Source organism: Scylla paramamosain, chromosome 12 (genome assembly GCF_035594125.1).
Source record: "Scylla paramamosain isolate STU-SP2022 chromosome 12, ASM3559412v1, whole genome shotgun sequence".
Classification (NCBI taxonomy): Eukaryota; Metazoa; Arthropoda; class Malacostraca; order Decapoda; family Portunidae; genus Scylla; species Scylla paramamosain.
The window spans coordinates 12,576,360-12,602,739 of NC_087162.1; the positions used below are offsets into that span (position 1 = coordinate 12,576,360).

Consider the following 26,380-nt stretch of genomic DNA (forward strand, 5'->3'; position numbering starts at 1 on the left):
CTGAACTCAAAGGACAAATAGGGTACTAGGATAAATTTTTAGGAGTGTTTAGATAGAAGGCCGGAAGTAATCATCTAGATTACGCTGTGTAGTTCTGGTCCCCACATTACAGGAAAGATATAGGTCTATTAGAATCAGTACAGAGGAGAATGACTAAAAGGATACAGGGGATGAGGAGTATTCCTTACGAGGCGAGATTGATGTTGTTAAATTTACAGTCTTTAGAAAGACGTAGGTTAAGAGGGGACCTGATAGAAGTCTTTAAGTGGTATAAGGGTTATAACAAGGGTAAGCAAAATTCTTAGGATCAGCAACCAGGGTAGAACAAGAAATAACGGGTTCAAGCTTCAAGAATTAGGTTTAGGAAGGAGATAGGAAATAATTGGTCCTCAAATAGAGTGGTAGATGAGTGGAACGGACTCAGTAATCATGTTGTTAGTGCTAGGACACTAGAGAGCTTTAAGAGAAGATTAGACAGGTTTATGGATGGGGATAATAGATGGAAATAGGTAGGTATATTTCATACAGGGACTGCCACGTGTAAGCCTGGTCGCTTCTTGCAGCTTCCCATATTTCTTATGTTCTTATGTTCTTATGTTTTGACTTTTTTCTTTAACGTTCTTCCATAATCATCCTCTTCATCAGTGTTTTCCAGATGCTATTTTTTTTTTTTTTTATAATTACGTGTAAGTTTTGAATCAGTTAATATTCTCCATGGTTCACCTTTAATTTCAATATTTTCCATGTACCTTTATTCATTTTTTTTCTTATAGTTTATTCGCTCATTCATTAATTTAATAATTAGTATGGCGAACTAATTACTCAGTCGATGATCAGTTACTTAAGTTATTCAGTGAGTCAGTCACTTAGTTGTTCAGTCAACCAGTCAGTCAGTCAATCAGCTACTCAGCCAGTCACTAAGTCAGTCATTGAGCCATTCAGTCAGTCAACCAGTCAATCAGTCCATCATTCAGTCACTCAGCACCGCAGCTCACATTGATTGCCTTGCACGTACTATTGCCTCTCACTGTCCTTACCTTACAGCCTTTAGCAGCAGCATACTGTTTGTGGACTTCCTTCATCACGGGGACACATCCTTACATGACACACAAGCCCCAGTGACCAGACAACCTTCATCTTTCACCAGGAGTATATTAACCAACAGCAATTACTGACACAAGCCTTACACACCTCTGCACTACTCCCTCACGACAGCCAACCCCAAAATGCACCTTGTGTGGAGTAATGAGTTGATGAGTTTTGTAGGCACGAGTTGATTCATACTAGTAGAGGTTATTCGTTTGACTATACTCGCTTCTCCTCAAGGTCACTGTAACGTGGTTCAAGTTTACACAGTAATCTGGAAAGGCAACAAAGAGAGTGATGTAATTTTTCAAGCCTTTTAGTGCCTGTGTACTTCTATTATTGCGTGTTAGAATCGTCTGGGGTTAATTCAGTGCAAGGACACGCGTCATATTGTTATCAGCTGTCAGAGTGTAGACTGTAGTGCGTTCCTCGTGTACTCGAGGAACTGGAGGAAGGGATGGAAGGTTGACAGAAACATTGATGGGAGTATTGCAAAAAATACATCAAGAAAACACTATGAAGGAGGGCAACGAGGAAATGCCGACAAAGGAAAGGGTGAGGCAAGGCGGCACTCTCCCTACCTGTCCACGGTAGTATTACAGGAAGCTTTAAAGAATGAAGAATGCAAAGAATTATGATACATGAAGAATTGCTAAATATTTAAATACCTGAATAACCTTATGATGTCTGGAAGGTCTTGTCATGAATCTCTGAGCGTGTAAACTCAGGGTTGTTATTCTTAGTTACTGTGCAGTGCAACATAATTCTTTGTGTGTCCATCTCACTCAAAATAAACACCGATAATGTTTATTTTTGTCATTTGTTAAGTTTACAATTGTGCTTAATGATGTTTTCCATTTTCCTGTGACTTAAATTGTTTCAAGAGAGTGGAATTAAATAATCCCTGTAACTAAATCTACAAACTCTTTTCTATTAACTTTTCAGAGAGCATTTTTTTTTTTTTTATGCTTATGTAATAAACAATGTAGGTCTTTTGTCTACTAAGGTCCGTATTCTCAAACATTTCACCGCTCCGTCTCAAACACATTCATGTGTTTCTAGTTTAAGTTATATTTTTTTAAAGCGTTTCCAATGACGCTAGTATTAATGTAACAAAGACTTCATCATCAAGTTTATAAAACAGTCATAATGAGAAAACAAAGCACTCAAGAATACGAGAAAATAATACAGTTGTCTTGGTGTTGATCTCGTTATTGCAGTCACTAACCTTTGCTGCCGGTATACAGTCAGTCACTGTGTACAATCTCAACAATACATGACCATCCTCGTTTGACCCTTCTTCCCTCGCGTCCATCGGTGGAGTGGAGTCTCGGCACGGATGTTGCCAGTGTTGAATCGCTGTTCAGTGTTCCGGTCACGTCTTATCCTCGGTTAGAGGGAAACTTTTATCTCAATGGTGTGGTAGTGGTGGTGGATGAGGAAAAGAGAGAGAGATAGGAGCGGTAGGATAAGATGGAGGGAAGAAGAGGAGATTAAGAGTGAAGGAGAGTGTAAGGAAAAAGAAGGAAAAGGGAAGGGCACGAGATGTGGAAGATACTGAATGTGGTACTGAAGGAAGAGATAAAAAGTCACGTTAACATGAAAAGAAAAGAAGGACACTACCGCCTGCCATCTTTCATCCCTACTACTGTATTTCATCCTTTCACCCAAACTAGTCTTTATTCTTCTAAACCTTTTATATCACTCCTGTCTATTCCCTTTAGTTAGTTAAGGATTACACATTAATAAGAGCATGAGGAGAAAGGGAGGGCAAGGAGGAGGAGTAGGAAGAAAAAAATAAAGAATATGTGGAGACAGAAAGGAAGTTAAAGGAAGTTACATGCTCTTGCCTCTTGATAATTCACATGTGTACCTATTTTCTTTGTCCTGGTTGCGGAAGAGGAAGAGGAAAAGGAGAAACACAAAAGAATACTACGGAAGAGCAAGCATCTGTACATAAGCTGATCCTTAAGGAGAAGTTTGTATGTGAAAAACTACACTACCTGATCCAGAGACGCAGGATAACAAAGGGCGAAGGAAGAGGAGGAGGAGGAGGAGGAGGTGTTAATGGTGAGTGTTGTGGTAATGGTGGTGGTGTTAAGAGCCAGAAACTGTAAGACGCAATACTCGTAAAAAAAAGAATGGCTAATAAGAAAAGCGTGGATAGACACAAGAAACAAGAGGAGGAGGAAGAAGAAGAAACGGGGTATAAGAAACAAGATGGTGATGAGGATAGAGACAAGAAATAACATGAGCAGGAGAAGGAAGAAGAAACGGAGTATAATGAAGAGGAAGATGACAAAGGTAGAAACAAGAAATAAGGAGAAGAGGATTAGGAAGAAGAAACGGGGTATAAGAAAGAGGAGGATGACAAATATATAGACAAGAAATAACAAGAGAAAGAGGAACCTTGAAGAATGATGTGTGTTTTGCTGGACACGGCTACTCCTACGCCTGTGTTTTTGTGACAGGAGGAGGTGGAGAGAGGCGGTGGGAAGAAGATAAGGGAAGGATTTATTTATTTATTTATTTTTTTTTTTTTGAGCAGCACTAGTTTAAGTACCTACGTATTTGTGTTGATTTTGCATATGTTGTCGTTGCTGTTATTGCTGCTGCTGATGATGATTATTATAGTGATAATGATAATATAATGTACTATGGGCTTCAGAGGCGGTGTTGCATTTTATTTATTTATTTATCTTTATTTATTTTTATTTTTTTTTTTTTCGGGGGAGTGGATGGAATAATGAAAACAGGTCTAGCAGACTGATGAATTGTCATTTACTTTGACAGAGTAGGTTGGTAGAGTGGTGGTGGTGGTGGGTGGTGGTGGTGGTTTTTGTGGCGGCAGCAACAATGATGGCCAAGGACAGAAAAGAAAGATAGCAAGTTTGATAGTGCTCGATAACTAATGACAAGGAGCCCTACAGGAGGACAAGAGAAAGGGAGAGAAGATGAATGAAGGAGAATCGAAGAGGAAGAATAGGAAAGATTGGGAAGGGTTTAGTACCGTACCATAACAAGACTTAACACAAACGCCTTTGTTCGATATTGTTCAATCGCTCACAATGTTGGGCTGAAAAAAAAAAAAAGTAAACGCACCGAAGAAAATACACATAAAAAATAAAGATGAAGCACACCATCTGAAGACTTGTATTATATTTATACCGATATACTACAAAAAAAAAAAATCAAAGGATAAAAAAGTACATTGATATGCTTTATGGCTAAACACAACCAACTCCCTTGTTTAAGTGTATCGCAGTGAGAGAGAGAGAGAGAGAGAGAGAGAGAGAGAGAGAGAGAGAGAGAGAGAGAGAGAGAGAGAGAGAGAGATACGTATTAACAATGAGCACAAGTGTCTTTGAGCAGGAAAGTGATAATTTCCATGGAGAGTCCCGCATGAGATGAGATGAGAGGGATGAGTGGCAGGAGGTGAGAGGGAAGAGTGGCAGCAGATCAGGAAGCAGCGAATATTGACAAGTGGCATTAATAAACACACGTCTTGCTCTTCTTTCCCCTTCGCTTGATCACGTTTGGCTCAACACTCGGGTCTTCCTTCGCTGTCTTCCTATTGTTCCGTGGGTGTCTCTAATGATGAGGAGGGAATTACACCCTACGCCAAACAATGGTGGAAGTAGTAGAAGTAGTAGTAGTAGTAGCAGTAGCAGCAGGAATGATAATAATAGTAGTAATAATATGTCTATATCTATGAATCTATTTGTCTATATACCAGTCCGGCATCACACACTCTTAGACCCTGCTGTAAACGAATAGTCTCGTAAACATAATAATAATAATAATAATAATAATAATAATAATAATAAGAGGAAGATGATGAAAACAATAGTAATGACGATAATGTTAACTTTATTCTTACTAGTAATAGGTGATGATTGCATGGAGTTAGGAAATTGTTAGTAGTAGTGAATGAATTGACAGTGAACGCGTAAAGATAACAGTGTGTGTGTGTGTGTGTGTAAAGACGGCTCCCTACTTAATGAATCAGTTTCCTTATCTATATTTTTAACAAAAGTGTCAAAAGAAATGTTTCACAATACACAGTATCGTGAAACATTTCTGCCCGCAACCGGACTACTTTCAAGAGGCTGTAGTTGAAATTATACGAGTTTTAAGAGTGTTTCTACGGTTCTAGTGACAGAATGGTAAGGTCTCTACAGCATCAACGGGAGAAGCAGTCTTGAAAACCCGGGTAATTATCTCTGTGGCCTTTGAAAATAGTCTGGTGAGAGAGCAAAGCTTTTCAGAATACAGGCACATAACCTTGCTTCATGAAAAACAAGTGCATTTATGATACCTGAGACTGCCTTGTTACAGTCTCTCTCACTGGTGAAAACATCCGCACTACATGTATTACTTTATTTCATTAGTCACAAGTCGCTATCTCAAGTCTATAATATTATAAGCCTCAATAAATACGAGGGCTGTGGTGGTGGCCTGCTTCCCGTTTGCCAGAGCGTTCTTTTTTTCCGTTTTCTTTCTTACTCTTCGTAAAGCTCACGTATCCTTCATTTATCCTTACTTCTTGCCTCACAGTGTATTGCTAAGTGTCTTTTACTGCTAATATAACCGTGATTCTATTATTTTGTATCATTCCAAGTAGTAGTACGAGTGTGGCTCTGTTCTTAATGAAAATTACCTCAGCACAGCCTCGACCAATCATCACCAAGTATTCAAGTCACGTGATACTCTCTCCTCGCCGTCTCCTCAGCCATTCGCCCTGCGCCCACTGACGTGATGGGTCTCCGTTTGTGTTACGGCCATGAAGCGGTGTTGCGTCTGTCCTCGGCGGGCATGTTGTGGTGGAATGCGGTGTGAAGGGAGAGGTGGATGTGAGTATGGCCTGGTGGTGGATAGGGAGGAGTGGATAGTGGAAGAGAGATGTGGAGAGTAGGATGGTGGAAGGGGGAAGTGGAGGTGGCTATAGCGGACGTGACTGGGTTGGAGGTGGTGGTTGTGGTGGTGTTTGGTGTGTGTGTGTGTGTGTGGTTGTAGAGGATGGAAGTGGTTTGGATGACTAGAATGATGGACGTGATCGGCAGGTGATGGTAGTGGTAGTTGCAAAGGGGGGGGTGTAAATGGTAGCCTGGGGGGTTGTAGGGGGTGTTGGTAGTGATGGTGAACGTGACTGGTTTGTGGTAAAGGTGGTTGTGGTTGTTGGGATGGTGGTGGTTGTGTAATTGTGGTGGGGGTAGCGGACGTAACGATGTTGCGGTTGTTGGGTGTGGTTGAGGGTTGGGGTGGTGGTGGTGGTGGTAGTAGTTGGGAGTGGTGGTGTGGTGGTGGTGGCGGTGGTAGTGGTGATGGTGATGCTACAGTTGTCAGGGTTTATAGAGAGATGGTCGTGTGTGTGTGTGTGTGTGTGTATATACTCCTATAATCAGCAAGCTGAAGTCACTCGTTCGTTTGTTTCACCTCCCTGCTTCAGCCTTCCTTCTCTCCCCTCCCCTCCCTGCTCCCTTCGCCTGCCTGCCTCCCTCTCCCCGCTCTTCCTTGCCTGCTCTCCCCTGCTCCTCGTGTCCCAGGTGAGTGTTGCCTTATTTGAGTCAATATATAATGGTTTTTATTTGAGACTGAAGCTCCACACGTAATGAAAGGTTTTGAATAATATTATTGGACTATTTATGTAAACTTACAATAGAAAATTAACTCTATTGGGAAATGTGTATATTTCAACAATTTCATCTATATGACCTGTGTGATGTGACGTCAAAGAGAGAGAGAGAGAGAGAGAGAGAGAGAGAAATATCGACAGCAAATGAGGCAATATTTTAACTTTCCTGACTTTCTGATGATGAAAGTTATATGATTGAGGTTGCAGTTAAATAAGTTGAGAAGCTGAGCAGATAAATACGAGTACACCACCTGTCTGTCTGTCCGTCTTTCAATCACTCAGTCAGTCAGTCAGTCTGTTGATGAAGGACTGGTGGAAAGACCAATCTGTGTCTGTCTGTCTACATGATGCTTCCCGCCGCTGTTTCATTACGTAGATAAAATACATGAAAGGGAAATATTGGTTTTATTTATTAATGGACTGGTGAGGTGGTGGTGGTGGTGGTTGTGGCTTTAGTAGTATTTAGGTGTCATATCTGTAACGTAATAGGGAATGAAGGCAATACGTATGCGATGGCAGCTTGAAGGTGATGAAAAGTGGTGATTGGTGGTGGTGGTGGTGGCAAGGGATGTGAGGGTTGCCTGTTACCACCACCACCACTGTCCCCAGGGCGCATCTGACTGGCTGACCCTTCGCTCCTTCGTTCTTTCCCTGCCCTCAATTTACCCCCCCCCCTCCCTATCTCTCTCTCTCTCTCTCTCTCTCTCTCTCTCTCTCTCTCTCTCTCTCTCTCTCTCTCTCTCTCTGCAGACGAGTGGAGTTGTGTTGTTCAGTCAGTTTTTCTAATGTGTGTGAAGTGGTTGGCGTGGCTGGCAGGGACGTGGAGGGCGTCACGCTGGTAGTGTAGAAAAGAAAGCGAGAGAAAAGTGATGCGGTGCTGGTTTTTAATGCCTGAGTGAAGTACTGGCGTCGTAAAGAGGATTTCTGGTCATTGTGGTTTCTGAGAGTTTAAATAGTGTGGCTTTGTAATGGGTCGTTTATTATTTATTTTATTTTTCACGTGGAGGAAAATTGTTTACTTTATTATTTTATTTTATTGTGTGTGTGTGTGTGTGTGTGTGTGTGTGTGTATATATATATATATATATATATATATATATATATATATATATATATATATATATATATATATATATATATATATATATATATATATATATATATTTCTTATAATATATAGACAGAATGGTAGTCAATCTAAGACGAAAGAGAAACCAAGGTAAACAAAATAACGGGAAAGTGAGAAAGAAAAACAAAAGAAAATACCGATGAAAAGAAAATCTGCGGTAAAAATGCACCGCTGAAACAAAAATGAATGAAAAAGTGTAAAGAAAAGATGTGATAATGGTGTGTTTTTGTGAGGCAGCAATTGATTATGCTGCACCCCCTCTCTACCACCACCACCACCACCGCCACTACCACTGCGAGTGTTCTTGCAGGAGGTGACAGAAACGAAGAAGCGCAAACAACTGGAGATATCTGAGCCTGAGAGGAAGTTGCAAGTATAATATGAAGCAAAACTCAGACTCACTGAAAGAACTTTGAGAGGACTGTGAAGAACAACTCAAGAACAACAGGCCCGAAGTGGAGGACCTGTACGAGGCCAAGGTGAGAGTGAGAGAGTGAGAGGGGAGTGAGTAGGTGACGGATTTGAACGGGAGAAAGATTAGGGTGGAGAGAATTGAAGGTTTGTAACTTCTAGGGACATTGAGAGAGAGAGAGAGAGAGAGAGAGAGAGAGAGAGAGAGAGAGAGAGAGAGAGAGAGAGAGAGAGAGGAGGGGGGGGAGTGGGTAGGTGACGGATTTGGACGTTAGAAAGACTACGGTGAAGAAAAAAAAAAATATATATATATATATATATATATATATATATATATATATATATATATATATATATATATATATATATATATATATATATATATATATATATAATGGTGTTATATTGAGAGTAAAATCTGTAGTATTTAACACGTTAGGCGCCACACGCACCACCGCCGTTACATTTCAAACTATTCAAAGTTGCCGAACATTTATCACTTTTCTTCCTATTTATTATTTTTTTTTAACAATAAATTCCACAAAATAAGGGGCAAAAATGAAACGCAGATCTTTTAAACAAATGTTGATTATTAATTATTACTATTTTTAATGTGAAGGAAAAATAATAATGGTAAAATAATGAAAGAATATCTTTTGTTAAGTGACATTGTAACTGGTCAAAATACAAAGATGGAACTCTAAATGGTAATAATAAAACTTGTCTCAGTCACGGCTCAACATGTAGATGTAGTATCCTTAACAACTGTCATCTATATATTCTTTTATTATAAAGTAAATCTGTGATTGCAAAACAACATAACATTTTTACCTACTCTTATTGAAATTATTACTCATCATATCTTGTACAAAGGAGAACTTTTCCTGCAACAAATGAAAGCCTATGTCCTGTTTGTAGCTGCACATAGAAAAAGCTTTATCCTTGAACATTCATATAAACAGCTGCTTCATTCCTTCTGTAGTGAAAAACAGTGACTCGAGAAATGATTGTAGCAAATGTGTGAAGGTCATTATTGATGAAGAGAGTGCTTTCTTTCAAAACATGGGAGGCATACATGTATCTTGCCATCACACTGATCACATACACACTTCACTCTCCTATCTTCTCAAGCTGCACTTACTCGCCCTTAGTCACACTAAAGATTTGACAGCGCCCTCTGCACCTTTTCCCCGCTCTTCAAGAGTGACCTTGCAATCCAACAAGGAAATGAGGTGATCTCTTACCTCCCAGAGAGAGAGAGAGAGAGAGAGAGAGAGAGAGAGAGAGAGAGAGAGACTGACTTCCATTGTTTATTGTTTATTGTGTGCTGGAGATCATGTGGTGGGAGAAATAACTGGAGCTGCATGGAATTCCTTCACTGACAGTGAGTTCTTTGCATGATACTTAGTGAAGAGCAGGAAGGAACTGACTACTACTGTTCCCAAAAGAGGTGCAAATGTCACCTGGTCATGCAACTTGCCAGTTTTACACAGTGGCCAGTAGTAGGCTGACCATTCATCAACACTGGCCAAGTTCACTACAACAACATGGTCTCACAACACACAAAACATAATCACTACAAACAATCGTAAATGAAAAAAAAAAAAATCTGATTTAAATAAATCACTATATATATATATATATATATATATATATATATATATATATATATATATATATATATATATATATATATATATATATATATATATATATATATATATATATATATATATATATATATATATATATATATATATATATATATATATATATATATATATATATATATATATATATATATATATATATAACGAAAAAAATTACTTTTCCAACCCTGATGTTAGGAGAGAGAGAGAGAGAGAGAGAGAGAGAGAGAGAGAGAGAGAGAGAGAGAGGGGGATATTTAGGGTTTGTCTGTCGGTCTGACCGTCTTTTTTTTTCAGAAAATTTTGTTTGATCTACTACTACTACTACTACTACTACTACTACTACTACTACTACTACTACTACTAACACAGCTACCACCACCACCACCACCACCACTACCACCACCACCACTACTACTACTACTACTACTACTACTACTACTACTACTACTACTACTACTACTACTACTACTAGTACCACCACCACCACCACCACCACCACCACCACCACTACTACTACTACTACTACTACTACTACTACTACTACTACTACTACTACTACTACTACTACTACTACTAACACTGCTACCACCACCACCACTACTACTGCTACTACTACTACTACTACTACTACTACTACTACTACTACTACTACTACTACTACTACTACTACTACTACTACTACTACTACCACCACCAGCACTAATACCACCACCACCACCATTAATACCACCACCACCACTATTATCACCACCACCACCATTACTATCACCACTACTACCACCACCACCACCGCCATTAATACCACCACCACCACTACTATAACCACCACCACCACTACTATCACCACCACCACCACTACTATCACCACCACCACCACCACCACCACCACCACCACTACTACTACCACCACCGCCACCACTACTACTACCACCACCACCACCACCATTACTGCCACCACCACCAGTACTACTACTACTACTACTACTTCTATTGCAGGTGACCCACCAACTACCCCTAACAATTGTGATGAAGAACCAGAAGTGGACTGTTAGGTGACGAGATAACTACCCCAGGCCATCCCGGAAGTGGCGAGGTGACCCCATACAACTCCACAAGGTCGTGGAGGACGCCAGGCATAGTCCTGCAGACTCCAGAAATACATATCACCACCACCTTGACTCCTGCTGCTAGCTAGCGAAGGCCACGTGGTCGCCTACACTCAACCATCCACCTCACCCGGACACCCACCTACCCCCGACTGCTACTTGGACATCATCCAGCCGCAAGAACCCAGATAAGCACTTCCAAGATGCTTGGTTTTGGTTAGCTAGCTAGTTTAGTTAGGAGTCACCTGCTATAGATAGGAACTCTCCTCGGTCTGCGGATATTTTTTTTTTTTTTTGTAACGCTGTCCTCTACGTGAGTGATGGTGTTTATCTTTCTTTCATTTCTTTTTTTTTTTTTTTTTTACTGAAGACCAGTTCTGTGATTATCTTGGAGGTTAACAGAGAAGAGTACTTCACACATGTTTGTAGATTTTTTTTTTTTGGTCATGTTTTTTTGTTGTGATTGCTATTTATTTATTTATTTATTTTTACTGAAAAATGTGAGTGAGAATGCAGCACAATATATAAAGATGTGCATTCCAGAGTGGAAGGAAGGCGTGCATAAGGTAGAGTGCACAGGATGCAATGCCGTTTTTATCACCAGACCTTGATTGATTTCAGGAAATGAAAACTTTGGTGTGAGTACCTTACAAAGACACTTGCCATTACTAATGTCACCTCACCTCGTGGTTTCACCTTAACACTACAAACATTGGCTAGACACAAGGTCATATAAATAATTTATTCTGATTTATTCTTATCTTTACAACTTAGTCTTTACACATCAAAGTAACTAATCACCTTTATTCATACACTTGAGGGGGGTTGAAGGATCGCTAATCCCATGTTAAATCACTTATGTTCATCTCGTATCGCCTCCCTCATTTATTGACCATTTTCTTTCATTTAAAAAGCATTTTGATAAGGAAGGATAGGAGAACAATATCTACTATCGGTTTTTGTATGATTTTTTTTTTTTCGATGAAAAAAAAACTTTTAAATATTTGTCAAAAATCAAAATCATCTCCAAACAAAAATTTCGATAGCAGACTTTGTCCGCCTCTCATAGTTTGATAAGCCGCAATAGCCCATATATGTGTAACAGCAATAACAACGGAGGAGATGATTTTTTTTCTTTTATATGCCAAAATCCGCCATTTTGAGATATTATGTCATAAAGTTTAAGGGGTGACTATAATTCACCTATTGCAGCTAAGGACTTGAAATTCACATGATATATACATCAGAATATGTTGAAAAACCAGACATAGTTAAATTTAGTTACTCCGATTGGTTTTGTACATAGGCCTAAAGCGATTCATGATTTCACTCTTAATTACCGGGGAGGGGGGGAAGGCGGATGAAAACAATTTTTGTTATGTTTCGCCATATTTCTAAGTAAAAACCAGTGTTTAACTGTTTAAAAATAAATAAAATATTAATGCAAAAAATATCTAATGCAGATGCATTGACTATTTGGTGGATTTACGAAAAAAAAAAATTACTTTTCGTATATAAATTTGAGAAAATAATTAGGGCTAAAATTTCGTGCTCTCTAATGTTGTACGCACCAAGAGAACCGTAGATATTCATAGAAAACTAAAGAAGAACGGGTATGTCAGAAGAAAAAAAATATGGGAAAAAGGAAAAAAATGGAAAAAAAAAAATTGTCATACATGTCTCGCGGCGGGCGAAGCCGTGGAATTTCATATACATAAGGGGAATTTTATTTTTTTTTAATCAAAACGTTACATATATCAAAAGAAGCGGAAAAATGCGGAAAATTATAAAAGAGAAAAAACCATGTCCGGATCGTACAGCCCCCTTGATGCAAAAAATGTCTGCGCGCCTGACGTTGTTTACACACACGACATACACTTCCTTTGAGAAAAGATACTATGAATGCCTTCATGAGTGTCTTACTATTTCATTGCATAGCCCCTCCTCTTGATGACGACGCGTACACTGTCAGTTACACTTTGCAGCGTCTCAGATTTTTTCCCAACTCCTTTGTATTTTTCCCAATACCTTTGTATTTCCATTTCAAATAAATTGTTCTCTTTCCAAGGGTTGAGGAGAACATGGTCGTGCTTCAAGTGAAGCCACTACAGCCACTCCCTGACAAGTCTTACACACTGGTGAGTGTTGTTCAAGCATGTCTTAGTATTGTTAATTCCTTATTTCCCAGAATATCTACCGCTATATAATGGAAATGCCTTACCAACACAAATAACGTCAAGCTAAAATAAACTCTTAAGTGATGAGAAACGTAGCATCATCCGCTGCACAAAACAATACAGCAGCGAAGTGACACGGCCAGGACTTGAACCAACACCTGCCTGCCTCACTGACACCTGCCGTGGTACCAGGGAGTGCCGAGGCTTGTGCTGCCACCACGCTGAGAGAGGGAGAAAGAGAAGAGCATCAGAGGGGAATGACTGGCAGAAAGGATGGTGTGTTAAGTGAATGGTTCAGACAGTGACAGTGGGCAGAAGAAATGCTGGAGAAAGATTAGACCACAGGTGGTTCATGTTGCAGTAGTTCAAGGTTTGGCAGAAAATATTTTTTCTAGACAGACAGTGGCAGCAGACACACAAGAGAGGATGGTGTGGTGGAGAAGAGGATGCAGGGAGACGGCAGACAGAATGGAAACTACAGATGAAAGAAGAGCAGGTCAAGCCATGGCAGCAGACAGACAGACAGACAGATTGGATCAGAAAGAAGTATTATTTAGTGAGGTAAGGAACTCTACATCCCTTCACAATGCTGACTACTTGATAGCAGAGGTGGTTCATGTTTGTTTAGTATTTCAGGATTTGGTTTGAAGCTGTTACATGACAAGAACAGTCTGAGGAACGAGAGGTTGTATTATCACTTGTAAACAGAGTAGCAGAGTATTATTATAACGTTTAAAGCCAAAACTGTACCAGCTGGCTCAGTGTGTCATGTCCAGTGTATACTGACAGTCACCTTTGTCATGTCTACGCTAGTGGAGGAGAAGGAGGAACAAGCCTTGAATCATCCAAGGTAGAGTTTTTTGGCAAAGGTTTGAGCGAAGAGTTCAGCTTTAGAGATAGATGTGATAGCAGTGGTGCCATCTGGTTGAAATAAAGAAGGGAAAGAAGAAGCAAAGTTATTATACATGTTTTTGGCTAACTGCCAGAAGTCACGAGGGGAGTTAGATCTTGACAGATTTTGACACTTTCTATTAATGAAGGAGTTTTTGGCTAGTTGGCATGGTTCCGGGTAAAAATATAAAGTGCATGAGATTCTGGTGATGGAAGGCTTAAGTACCTTTTGTGGGCCACTTCTCTATAGAAAATTTTGTCAAGGATATATTTTTCTAAGTGGTGTGTGTGTGTGTATGTGTGTGTAAGGTGCAATGAGAGGGCCACGCCAGCATCACACAGCTGCTCCAGTAAGAGTGTGTCACACGCCTGATGGGAAAAGCTTCACGAAAAAGAAGTGTGTCGGAACCCTGGCGCTGCTCCTCTGCCACCGCCACTTGCACAATATGGCCTCCTCTAACCCCCCACAACTATTACCTTTGAGAGTCCTGACTTGCCTTTCACCGACATATATACTACATATCCCAGCAATATCTACTGAGACTCGTAATCTATCATTTTAAATCGCATATTTCACACAACACACCCCCAGCCATTCCTACCGTACTTCTCTGCACCCTGTCCATTCAACATCGTCTCCACAACATACCCTCGACAATACCACAACCGATACACTCCCTCACCGCAGCGCCAGACAAATAGTCCCCAGCGCCAGGAGAGCTCGGGGCGCAGGAGGCTCAGGCAACATTAAAACTCGGCTAGCGCGCAGGACCACAATCCTTGCTATGCACGAAGCGCCGCGTATATTTTTTCAAGCTTTTCATACTCAAGCTGCCCCTGCGAATGTGAGAGCACACCACCACCATGCAGGCCGAGAAGGAAGAGCAAAAGGAGGAGGAGATGGAGGAGGAGAAGAATTGAGTTTTTGAGGCATTGAACAATACCAGGTTTGCTCTGCCCCAATCAGAAATTTTAGAGAAATCAGAAGTCAGGTATTGTGTGGCTTCCCTGCGTGAACTGTTTACTTCCTGAAGAATTGGACGTCTACGAAAAAACGTGGAACAGTGCAGAGGGGTATCATCAGCGTAGGAGTGGATAGGACAAGAAGTTTGGTATAGAGCATCATTGATGAATAAGAAGAAGAGAGTGAATGACAGGACAGAACCCTGAGGAATAGCACTGTTATTGATTGATTTAGGAGAAGAACAGTGACCGTCTGCCACAGCAGCAATAGAATGGTCAGAAAGGAAACTTGAGAAAAAGCTACAGCCAAAAGGATAGAAGCCTTAGGAGGCTAGTTTGGACATCAAAGCTCTGTGCCAGAGCTATTGTCTAAGACAACAGCAAAAGTTTCACTAAAATCTCTAAAAGAGGATGACCAAGACTCAATAAGAAGAGCTAGATCACCAGTAGAGCGGCCTTGATGGAATCCATATTGGCGATCAGATGGAAGGTTGTGAAGTGATAGATGTTTAAGAATCTTCCTGTTGAGGATAAATTCAAAAACTTTAGATAGGCAGGAAATCACAGCAATAGGACGGTAGTTTGAGGGATTAGAACGGTCACCCTTTTTAGGAACCTGCTGAATGTAGTCAAACTTCCAGCAAGAAGGAAAGGTAGATGTTGGCAGCAAGAGTTGAAAGAGTTTGACTAGACAAGTTGTAAGCACGGAGGCGCAGTTTCGGAGAACAACAGGAGGGACCCCATCAGGTCCATAAGCCTTCCAAGGGTTTATCCGAGGGCATCGAAAACATCATTTTAAAGAACTTTAATAGTTAGCATGAAGTAGTCAGAGGGTGGAGGAGAGGGAGGAACAAACCAAGAATCGTCCAAGGTAAAGTTTTTATTAAAGGTATGAGCGAAGAGTTCAGCTTTAGGGATAGATGTGATAGCAGTGGTGCCATCTGGCAGAAATAGAGGGGGGGAAAGAAGAAAAAGCAAAGTAACTGAAGATATTTTTGGCTAGATGTCAAAAGTGACGAGAGGAGTTAGATCTTGAAAGATTGACACTTTTTGTTAATGAAGGAGTTTTTGGCTAGTTGGAGAACAGACTTGGCATGGTTCCGGGCAGAAATATAAAGTGCATGAGATTCTGGTGATGGAAGGCTTAGTACCTTTTGTGGGCCACCTCTCTATCATGTATAGCACGAGAACAGGCTGTGTTAAACCAAGGTTTTAAAGGTTTAGGTCGAGAAAAAGAGTGAGGAATGTACGTCTCCATGCCAACTGACAGTAGCCCCTTTTCCCTTTTCCCTTCCCTCCTATTTTCTCTATCCTCATTTTCGATCCAAAGCTGGAAGTTGAGTTTATGTGCGCAATGACTTAACCTGCTCTCGTGCCCACGCTCTTGAATCTTCCGAGTTTTCCACCATCTGGCTACGACTACAGAGTCACTCTCAAACTAAATTTATCTGTGCTGTATACCTCTCACCTAACTCCTCTGACTATAAGGAATTCTTTGACTACTTAACTTCCAAAGTGGAGCACATTCTGAACCTCTTCCCTTTTGCAGAGGTCTCCATTCTTGGAGACTTCAATGTTCACCACCAGCTTTGGCTTTCCTCTCCCTTCACTGACCATCCTGGTGAACTAGCCTCCAACTTTGCTATCCTCCATAATCTAGAGCAATTGGTGCAACACCATACTCGTATTTCTGACCGTCTTGGAGATACGCCCAACATTCTTGACCTTTTCCTGACCTCTAATCCTTCTGCTTATGCTGTCACACTTTTTTCTCCGTTGGGCTCCTCCGATCACAATCTCATCCCTGTATCTTGTCCTATCGCTCCAATCCCTCCTCAGGATCCCCCTAAGCAAAGGTGCCTCTGGCGTTTTGCCTCTGCTAGTTGGGGGGACCTGAGGAGGTATTATGCTGATTTTCCTTGGAATAACTACTGCTTCCGTGTCAGAGACCCGTCTTTGTGTGCTGAGCGCATAACAGAGGTGATAATATCTGGCATAGAGGCGTACATTCCTCACTCTTTTTCTCGACCTAAACTTTCAAAACCTTGGTTTAACACAGCTTGTTCTCGTGCTATACATGATAGAGAAGTGACCCACAAAAGCTTCCATCACCAGAATCTCATGCACTTTATATTTCTGCCCGGAACCATGCCAAGTCTGTTCTCCAACTAGCCAAAAACTCCTTCATTAACAGAAAGTGTCAGAACCTCTCAAGATGTAACTCCCCTCGTGGCTTCTGGCATCTAGCCAAAAATATCTCAAATAACTTTGCTTCTTCTTCTTTCCCTCCTTTATTTCAACCAGATGGCACCACTGCTATCACATCTATTTCTAAAGCTCAACTCTTCGCTCAAACCTTTGCTAAAAACTCTACCTTGGACGATTCTGGGCTTGTTCCTCCCTCTCCTCCACCCTCTGACTACTTCATGCTACCTATTAAAATTCTTCACAATTATGTTTTCCATGCCCTTGCTGTCCTAAACCCTCGGAAGGCTTATGAACCTGATGGGGTCCCTCCTATTGTTCTCCGAAACTGTGAATCCGTGTTTGCGCCTTGCCTAGTCAAACTCTTTCAGCTCTGTCTGTCAACATCAAACTTTTGCTGTTGCCTTGGACATATCAAAAGCTTTTGATAGAGTCTGCCACAAAGCTTTGATTTCCAAACTACCCTCCTATGGCTTCTATCCTTCTCTCTGTAACTTCATCTCAAGTTTCCTTTCTGACCGTTCTATTGCTGCTGTGGTAGACGGTCACTGTTCTTCTCCTAAATCTATTAACAGTGGTGTTCCTCAGGGTTCTGTCCTGTCACCCACTCTCTTCTTATTATTCATTAATGATCTTCTAAACCAAACTTCTTGTCCTATCCACTCCTACGCTGGTGATACCACCCTGCACTTTTTCACATCTTTTCATAGACGTTCAACCCTTCAGGATGTAAACATTTCAGGCAGGAAGCCACAGAACGCTTGACTTCTGATCTTTCTAAAATTTCTGATTGGGGCAGAGCAAACCTGGTATTGTTCAATGCCTCAAAAACTCAATTCCTCCATCTATCAACTCGACACAACCTTCCAGACAACTATCCCCTCTTCTTCAATGACACTCAACTGTCCCCCTCTTCTACACTGAACATCCTCGGTCTGTCGTTTACTTATAATCTGAACTGGAAACTTCACATCTCATATCTAGCTAAAACAGCTTCTATGAAGTTAGACGTTCTGAGACGTCTCCGCTAGTTTTTCTCATCCCCCAGCTACTAACTCTGTACAAGTGCCTTATCCGTCCATGTATGGAGTATGCTTCACATGTCTGGGGGGTTCGACTCATACTGCTCTTCTAGACAGGGTGGAATCAAAAGCTTTTCGTTTCATCAACTCCTCTCCTCTAACTGACTCTCTTCAGCCTCTCTCTCATCGCCGCAATGTTGCATCTCTAGCTGTCTTCTACCGCTATTATCATGCTAACTGCTCTTCTGATCTTGCTAACTGCATGCCTCCCCTCCTCCCGCGGCCTCGCTGCACAAGATTTTTTTCTTTTTCTCACCCCTATTCTGTCCACCTTTCTAACGCAAGAGTTAACCAGTCTCAATCATTCATCCCTTTCTCTGGTAAACTCTGGAACTCCCTGCCTGCTTCTGTATTTCCACCTTCCTATGACTTGATTTCCTTCAAAAGAGAGGTTTCAAGACACTTATCCCTCAATTTTTGACTACCGCTTTGGATCCTTTTTATGGGACTGGCATTTCAGTGGGCATTTTTTTTTTTTTTATCGGATTTTTGTTGCCCTTGGTCAGTGTCCCTCCTACATAAAAAAAAATAAAAAAGACACTATCACCTCTGTTGTGCGCTCAGCACACAAAGACGGGTCTCTGACACGGAAGCAGTAATCATTCCAAGAAAAAACAGCAAAATAGCTCCTCAGGTTCCTCCTAGCTAGCAGAGGCAAGATGCCAGAGGCACCTCCGTTTAGGGGGATCCTGAGGAGGAATTGGAGCGATAGGACAAGATACAGATATGAGATTGTGATCCAAGGAGCCCAACGGAGAAGAGAGGGTGACAGCATAAGCAGAAGGATTAGAGGTCAGGAAAAGGTCAAGAATGTTGGGCGTATCTTCAAGACGGTCAGGAATACGAGTAGGTTGTTGCACCAATTGCTCTATGTTGTGGAGGATAGCGAAGCTGAAGGCCAGTTCACCAGGATGATCAGTGAAGGGGGAGGAAAGCCAAAGCTGGTGGTGAACATTGAAGTCTCCAAGGATGGAAATCTCCGCAAAAGGAAAGAGCCAGAATTTGCTCCACTTTGAAAGTTAAGTAGTCAAAGAATTTCTCATAGTCAGAGGAGTTAGGTGAGAGGTATACAGCACATAAAAAGATTAGTTTGAGAGTGACTCGTAGCGAGATGGTGGAAAACTCGGAAGATTTAAAAGCGTGGGCACGAGAGCAGGTTAAGTCCAGTTTTGGATTGAACATGAGGATAGAGAAAGTATAAGGGAACAGAACAGGGCGTGCTGTCAGTTGCTTCAGACACCTGTGTTTTATTGAGGAATAGAAGATGAGGTTTAGTAGAAGAGAGGTGGTGTTCTACAGATTGAAAATTAGATATAAGGCCGCGAATATTGCAGAAGTTAATGAAAAGTTGAAGGGGGTGTCAAGACACTTAGGGTCGATACCAGAAGAGCAGTTTGACCTGGGGACATTTCTGTTCACCTCCCCAGATGGGGACTCTGAGGCTGGTGTAGGAGTCGCCATGATAATTTTGAATTTTGAGTGAAGGTTGTGTGTGCAATTGGTTGCTTGTAGTTTTGTGTGGAGGAAGAGAGTTGTCTTTAGAGGGCAGGCTGTGACTGCCCCCTTGTGTTGTGAGACACAAAGGGAAACGTTCAGTGAGGTCACAGCTGGCCTTAATGATAAGTTCATAGCACCCCCTCATCCAGTGCTTTAGACCTCACTGGGAGTAATTATCGTTTCGACAGGTGCCTGCTGCCTCCTCCTTCTAATGGAAACAAGTAGGACGAAGAGGGCAGAGAGGAGGACGACGAATACACAGGAAGACCACACAGCAAAACGCTGTTCCTATGTTTAGGTAACTACTCGTATTCTACAGTCACTGTTAGTGACAGACAGGGTAATAGAAGAGGAGGAAGAGAAAGAAGAAGAAAAAAAAGAAAAAAAAGAAGAAGAAGAAGAAGAAGAAGAAAAAGAAGAAAATGGAACAGCACACAAAAAAAAATTTAAAAAAAAGGAATAAGAGGAAGAGGAAAAATAGTAAGACAAGTTGTGTGCGTCACGGCTAAATGAAGCAGCTGGGCATTATCAGGAGCAGTCATGAAGCAGTCATGAAGCTTGGCATCAGCACCTCCCAGACACGAGGTGCCGTGATCACATCTTATCATTACTGCCTCGCCGATTACCGCCCTCCTCCAAGAACGCCCCTCCTGAATCTTTATTTTTATTCTTCACTATAGATTATCAAAGATTTCGTTTTTGTATTTAATAAAGTCTCGGTTAGGATTCTTGTAAACTTCAGTACCCACTTGTATTAGTTTGACAGCTTTATTTATTTATTTATTTATTTTTCATTCTTTACTATTAAATTTCACTGGTCTCGTTTTGCATTTGGTAAAGTCTTAGTCAGGAGTGTTGTAACTTGCAAGCCTTGATTCCAGTGTGTTTTGCGAGTTGCTGTTAAATTTCCTGATACGATGATATTATAGAATCTAAGACCTCAGATCAATGGACTTGAGATTGGGAGAAAACGATAAACTAAAAATAAACACACCCACTGCAATTAATACCACTGAATTTAGTGCTTTTCCTTCACTCTCAATGATAGTCCTTACAATACTTGACAATTGGTGGATTCCCAGAACAAAGGACTTAATATTGAGAGAGAACAATAAACAGTGATGACAAACACATCACTGCACTTAATACTACTACTGTGTTTAGTGTTTTACCTCAATGTCACGACCTCTGATATGCTGACCGTCTCCTTACAAAAACCTAATAACTTACATTTTCAGGCAATCAAAGAATTTAAGATTGAGGAAAAACTAAAAACAAAATTAAAATGATTGCAGAAGGTTAATGGATAAAAAGAGAATGGCTGGGAGGGGATATGTGGGGCCAAAAGAGGAGATAAAATCAGAAAGATCTGGTTGTGATGAGTAAAGAAGTGAAAGATGAGAAGGGTGGGAGATGATAGGGAGGGTGAGGTCAAGGAGGAAGGAGATGGATGGATGGGTGGTGTGGTTCTCATTAATTGGAAAGTAAAGTGGAGGGGAGGAGTCTTTTGTTTCATCATGTTCTCCACACTTGGTTTACTAATAGTTAAGCAGGTACCGTAGTTATTGACCAACCAATCTCCTGGTATCTACTCTTCATTTGTAATCTTGGCGGTGGTGATGGTGGTGGTGGTGGTGGTGGTGGTGGTGGTAAAAGTTCCCGTCATCATTTCCATAATTACTCTCATCCTCATTAATTCACAGAATTTTTAGCAAGAAAACAAATTATAACTTTTCAATTACTTTTGTTGTTTATATCTTCCCGCGTGCAGCTAACTACTCCCGAAAGTGTGGAGGGCGGGGCGGGAGGCTGACGAGGGGGCCGCTCTGCCTTCACCAGCCCCCGCCCCCGCCTCCGCCCCAGCCAACTACCCGCCGCCCACACACAGCGCCTCCCAGCACCCACATCACCATACTAATGATATTTTAAACACTTCTATCATATCACTTAATCACATCACTGACAGGTACGGGGATATAACACGAGTAACGTAAACGAAGTTTTCAGGATCAGTAATCAGGATAGAAAAAGAAATGGTGGATTATAGGTTGACAAAATTAGGTCTACAAGAGAGAGAGAGAGAGGAAGATGGATGAATGGAATGGACTCAGTAGTCAGGTTGTTAGTGCTGCAAGGAGCCATCAGGCCTACACATGGCAGTCTCTGAATTTCAATCTAAATAATTTCCATCACCATCCATAAATACAATATTTGCATTTTTATTTTCATTTTATTCATGTAGTGTAGGAAACTTCCATGGTGGAAATTTCCATTGTTTTGCATCTGTTGGGATGTCGCCACCAAGCACAGACTGCACGAGGTGCTGACGATATGTCTGCATCCACTGCTGTTGCCGCCAGCACCTTCCAGAGGCGGTCAGCAGCCGGCTGGCCGTGCGGCAGCAGTAGTGCTACCAAGCAAGCCTGCCGGTGTATCTCCGCTGAACTCAATGCTGTGAGTGTGTGCACAAACTCTAAACAAACTATAAAACTAAGTGAAGTAATGTCACTGTTTAACTGATACAAAATACACTGTTAGTCTCTCCAGTAATCAGAGACCTAATACCACCACGTTACTACACTACCCCGTAACGAGTGAACTCTTGTTGGTGTAAATAAATTGTATATACTGACGATTCAAATTTTCTTTGAAGCCTACTCATATCACGCTACCTTAAATCTGATGTGCTTGCCACTGGCGTGACAAACAGCCGAGGAGGGGAACAACCTCACCTTTTTTTTCCTATTCATTGGAGATTTCTTTTCTGGAATTACTTTGCCGGATTATTAGATTTTCTCTTTGTCTCCTGGTTATCAACTTTGTTCCTCTCTTTCTTTGGTGAGTCTGTATGTCATTTTGATTTTTCCCGTCGCTTTTTACTCCGGTATGTTTTCATTTTATTAGTCTTTATTTCAGAGGAATTCTATTTTCTTGTTTTTACTTTCTAGGTTAAGTTTTTTTGTAGACTTTCTTTTCGTGGAGCTTAATTATATCGTTTCTTCTTTTAAATCCGTTTATCTACGTTTTCCTTTCTCGATTTCTTGTTTTACTTTTTTTACTGCAATTTAACTCGTCAATCTAATTTTCCCTTCGTAGTCTTTTTCCTGCTATTCACTTATTTAGTTTTCTATTTTTTACACTTGTTTTCTTCACTGAATCACCACAATTTCCCCCACAGTATCTAGTCATTTCCTATTGAGAATCTCGTCACATTTACACTTTCCACTGAGTACTAGAAGAAATTTTAGCCAATATAATATTCAGTGTTCGGTTTAAGAGCAGCATCCATCACTTTACACACCAACAACAACAGTATTTCAGTTTAATATTCGAAGCACACAATTATCAAAACGCAGCGCACTTTTCACGTGGCAGGTCTATTAAATGCGTGTGTAGTGGTGATAATAGTAGTGGTGGTGGTGGTGGTAGTGGTGTAGTGGTGTGTCCACTATACACGTAACTAGTGGCTAATCTTAACAGTGATAAAAGCTTTACATGTTATTCTATAGTAGTAGTAGCAGTAGTAATAGTAGTAGCAGCAGTAGTAGTAGTAGTAGTAGAAGTAGTAGTAGTAGTAGTAGTAGTAGTAGTTGAAAAAGAAGAAGAAAAAGAAGAACAAGAATAAGATCAAGAACAATATCAAAAGAACAACAACAAACAAAGAAGACACAAGCCGAACAACAACAAGCACAAGAGAAAAAGAACAAGAACAACAACACAGTAAACATAGGTATGCATTACTACACACACGTACCTCCCAGCTGTGTAATGAAGTGTGGTGTTGTGTTGCGCAGTGTATGCCTTGCATGTCCCTGTGTAGTTTGTTGGCTAAATTTGTACCGTGCGTGTATGACTAATACGTTTGTGTTTGATGTGTATGTGTGTATTTATGAGGTAATGTATAGGTGGACGTGTGTTTGCGTGTGTGTGTGTGTGTGTGTGTGTGTGTGTGTGTTTTATGTTGGAAGGACACTGGCCAAGGGCAACAAAAATCCCCCCCCCAAAAAAAAGCCCACTGAGATGCCTGTCCCCGAACAAAGTCTAAGGCAGTTGTCGAAAATTGAAGGATAAGTGTCTTGAAACCTCCCTCTTGAAGGAATTCAAATCATAGGAAGGTGAAATACAGAAGCAGGCAGGGATTTTCAGAGTTTACCAGAGAAAGGGATGAATGATTAAGAATGTATGTGTGTGTGTGCGTGTGTGTGTGTGTGTGTGTTATTATCAACCTTTGCGCAACTTAGTTCATTTGAGATTCACCCAACTCAAATCATGATTTCTTTTTTCTCCTTCTCTTTTCCTCTCTCTTTCTTTCTCACTCTCACTCTCACTTTCTTCCCCACTTCGTTAACTTCATTTCCACTTCTTTCCCTTCAACTCGTGCACATAACTTCCTTCAACACTGCACTTTTTGCCCACCACGCCACACCCTCCTCCACTCGAAACCCAACACTTTTTTTTTTTTTCACATTTCCTTTCACACCCGCAAAGTTTATCCCAGGTAGGAAGAGAGAAAAAAAGAGCGGCAGTATTTTTCACAAAGTTTGCATCTCGTAACGCCGCGGTCATTTCCCTGGCACTGTCACTAATGTCATGGAGCAACAAACCTGTTAAGCCTCAACACACCGTAACTGGCGACCATACGTTGTGCTTCCTCATCGTGAGGCGCCTCTTATATCCCCACCCCCCGAGAGAGAGGGAGTGAGGCAATACAAGTTACACTGGAAATACTATAGTCTGCTGTAGTATGGAAATGATATAGTCTGCATTTTCATAGCCAACTAAACTCACACTTACACACCCACACACACACGCACACACACACACACACACACACACACACACACACACAGGTAAGAACAAACATGACAGCACATTAACGATGAAAGAGAACAATCATCCTAAGAAATAAGCGTGTGCACTTGTGTATTGGCAAGCTGCTTGATACCTTTTTTTTCCCCCTATTTCTTGCTACCTTTTCCTTCCTCTTTCTTCTGCAAGTCTGCCGCATAATTCAGCGCAGTCTGCCAACACCCCACACGGAACTAACTTGCGAGACTGTGTGCTCATAGAAGTAAATTACCTCTTGAAATTATACCACCGTCTGTCCATGGGCTAATTATAGACACTACAACTAACTTAGAATAGAATGAACAGTATTTTGTGTCTAAAAATACCTTGCTACATTATTAAACCATTTACTGACTGAATTAGGTTACCACTTGAAATTATGCCACCTTTCTATAGGTTAATTATTGACACTAAGTTACCTAAATATAAACTACCCTTCGCAGCTTCGTCTGTAAGAGTAACCAACTACATTTGCTATATTTAATTCATTAATCCGTGCATTGATTAAACTAAATAACCATGAAGTCATAGCATCTTCCTATAGATTAACTGTAGGTAAATTCTGAACTCCCTTCCTGCTTCTATATTTCCTCCTTCCTATGACTTGAATTCTTTCAAGAGAACATAAGAACATAAGAACATAAGAAATAAGGGAAGCTGCAAGAAGCGACCAGGCTTACACGTGGCAGTCCCTGTATGAAACACACCTACCTATTTTCATCTGCTATCCCCATCCATAAACTTGTCTGATCTTCTCTTAAAGCTCTCTAGTGTCCTAGCACTAACTACATGATTACTGAGTCCGTTCCACTCATCTACCACTCTATTTGAGAACCAATTTTTTCCTATCTCCTTCCTAAACCTAAATTTTTCAAGCTTGAACCCGTTATTTCTTGTTCTACCCTGGTTGCTGATCCTAAGAATTTTGCTTACATCTCCCTTGTTAAAACCCTTATACCACTTAAAGACTTCTATCAGGTCCCCTCTTAACCTACGTCTCTCTAAAGAATGTAAATTTAACAGCTTCAACCTCGCCTCGTAAGGAATACTCCTCATCCCCTGTATCCTTTTAGTCATTCTCCTCTGTACTGATTCTAATAGACCTATATCTTTCCTGTAATGTGGGGACCAGAACTGCACCGCGTAGTCTAGATGAGGTCTGACCAGCGCCAAGTATAACTTTGATATTACTCCCGGCCTTCTACTTTTTTCACTCCTAAAAATGAATCCTAGTACCCTATTTGCCTTGTTTCTGGCTTCTATGCATTGTTTCCCTAGACGGAGTTCAGAGCTAACTATAACTCCTAAATCTTTCTCGTACCCTGTACCTACCAGAGTTTGGTTGTCTAATGTGTACCTATTGTGTGGGTTTCCTCTACCTACGCTAAGCACTTTGCATTTATTGATATTAAATTGCATTCGCCATCTATCCGTCCATTCATTCATTCTATCTAAGTCTGCCTGCAAGGCGATGGCATCCGATTCTGACCTAATTAATCTACCTATCTTTGTGTCATCCGCAAATTTACTAACATCACTACTAATTCCACTATCCAAGTCATTGGATAGTGGAATTAGTAGTGATGGAGGGAGGTTTCAAGACGCTTATCTTGTAATTTTTTACACCGCTTTTGATTCTGTTTGGGGAGCGACACCTCAGTGGGCCTTTTTTTTTTTATTAGTTTTGTTGCCCCTAGC

General features: G+C 40.9%; 1 long non-coding RNA gene across 6 annotated transcripts; it reads left to right on the top strand.

The window, feature by feature from the left end:
• The first annotated feature begins 5,817 nt into the window (after nucleotides 1-5,817).
• Nucleotides 5,818-22,467, top strand: LOC135105686 (uncharacterized). Of its 6 annotated transcripts, XR_010270970.1 has the most exons (6): nucleotides 5,843-5,939; nucleotides 6,536-6,632; nucleotides 8,161-8,329; nucleotides 10,910-13,157; nucleotides 13,596-13,757; nucleotides 20,023-22,467. It is a non-coding gene; the product is annotated as an uncharacterized LOC135105686 (long non-coding RNA). The 6 variants fall into 6 exon arrangements; XR_010270966.1 differs by lacking the exon at nucleotides 6,536-6,632 and having other exon boundaries at nucleotides 5,818-5,939; nucleotides 7,902-8,329; nucleotides 13,278-13,757; XR_010270967.1 differs by lacking the exon at nucleotides 6,536-6,632 and having other exon boundaries at nucleotides 5,818-5,939; nucleotides 7,902-8,329; nucleotides 13,592-13,757.
• Nucleotides 22,468-26,380: the final 3,913 nt, after the last annotated feature.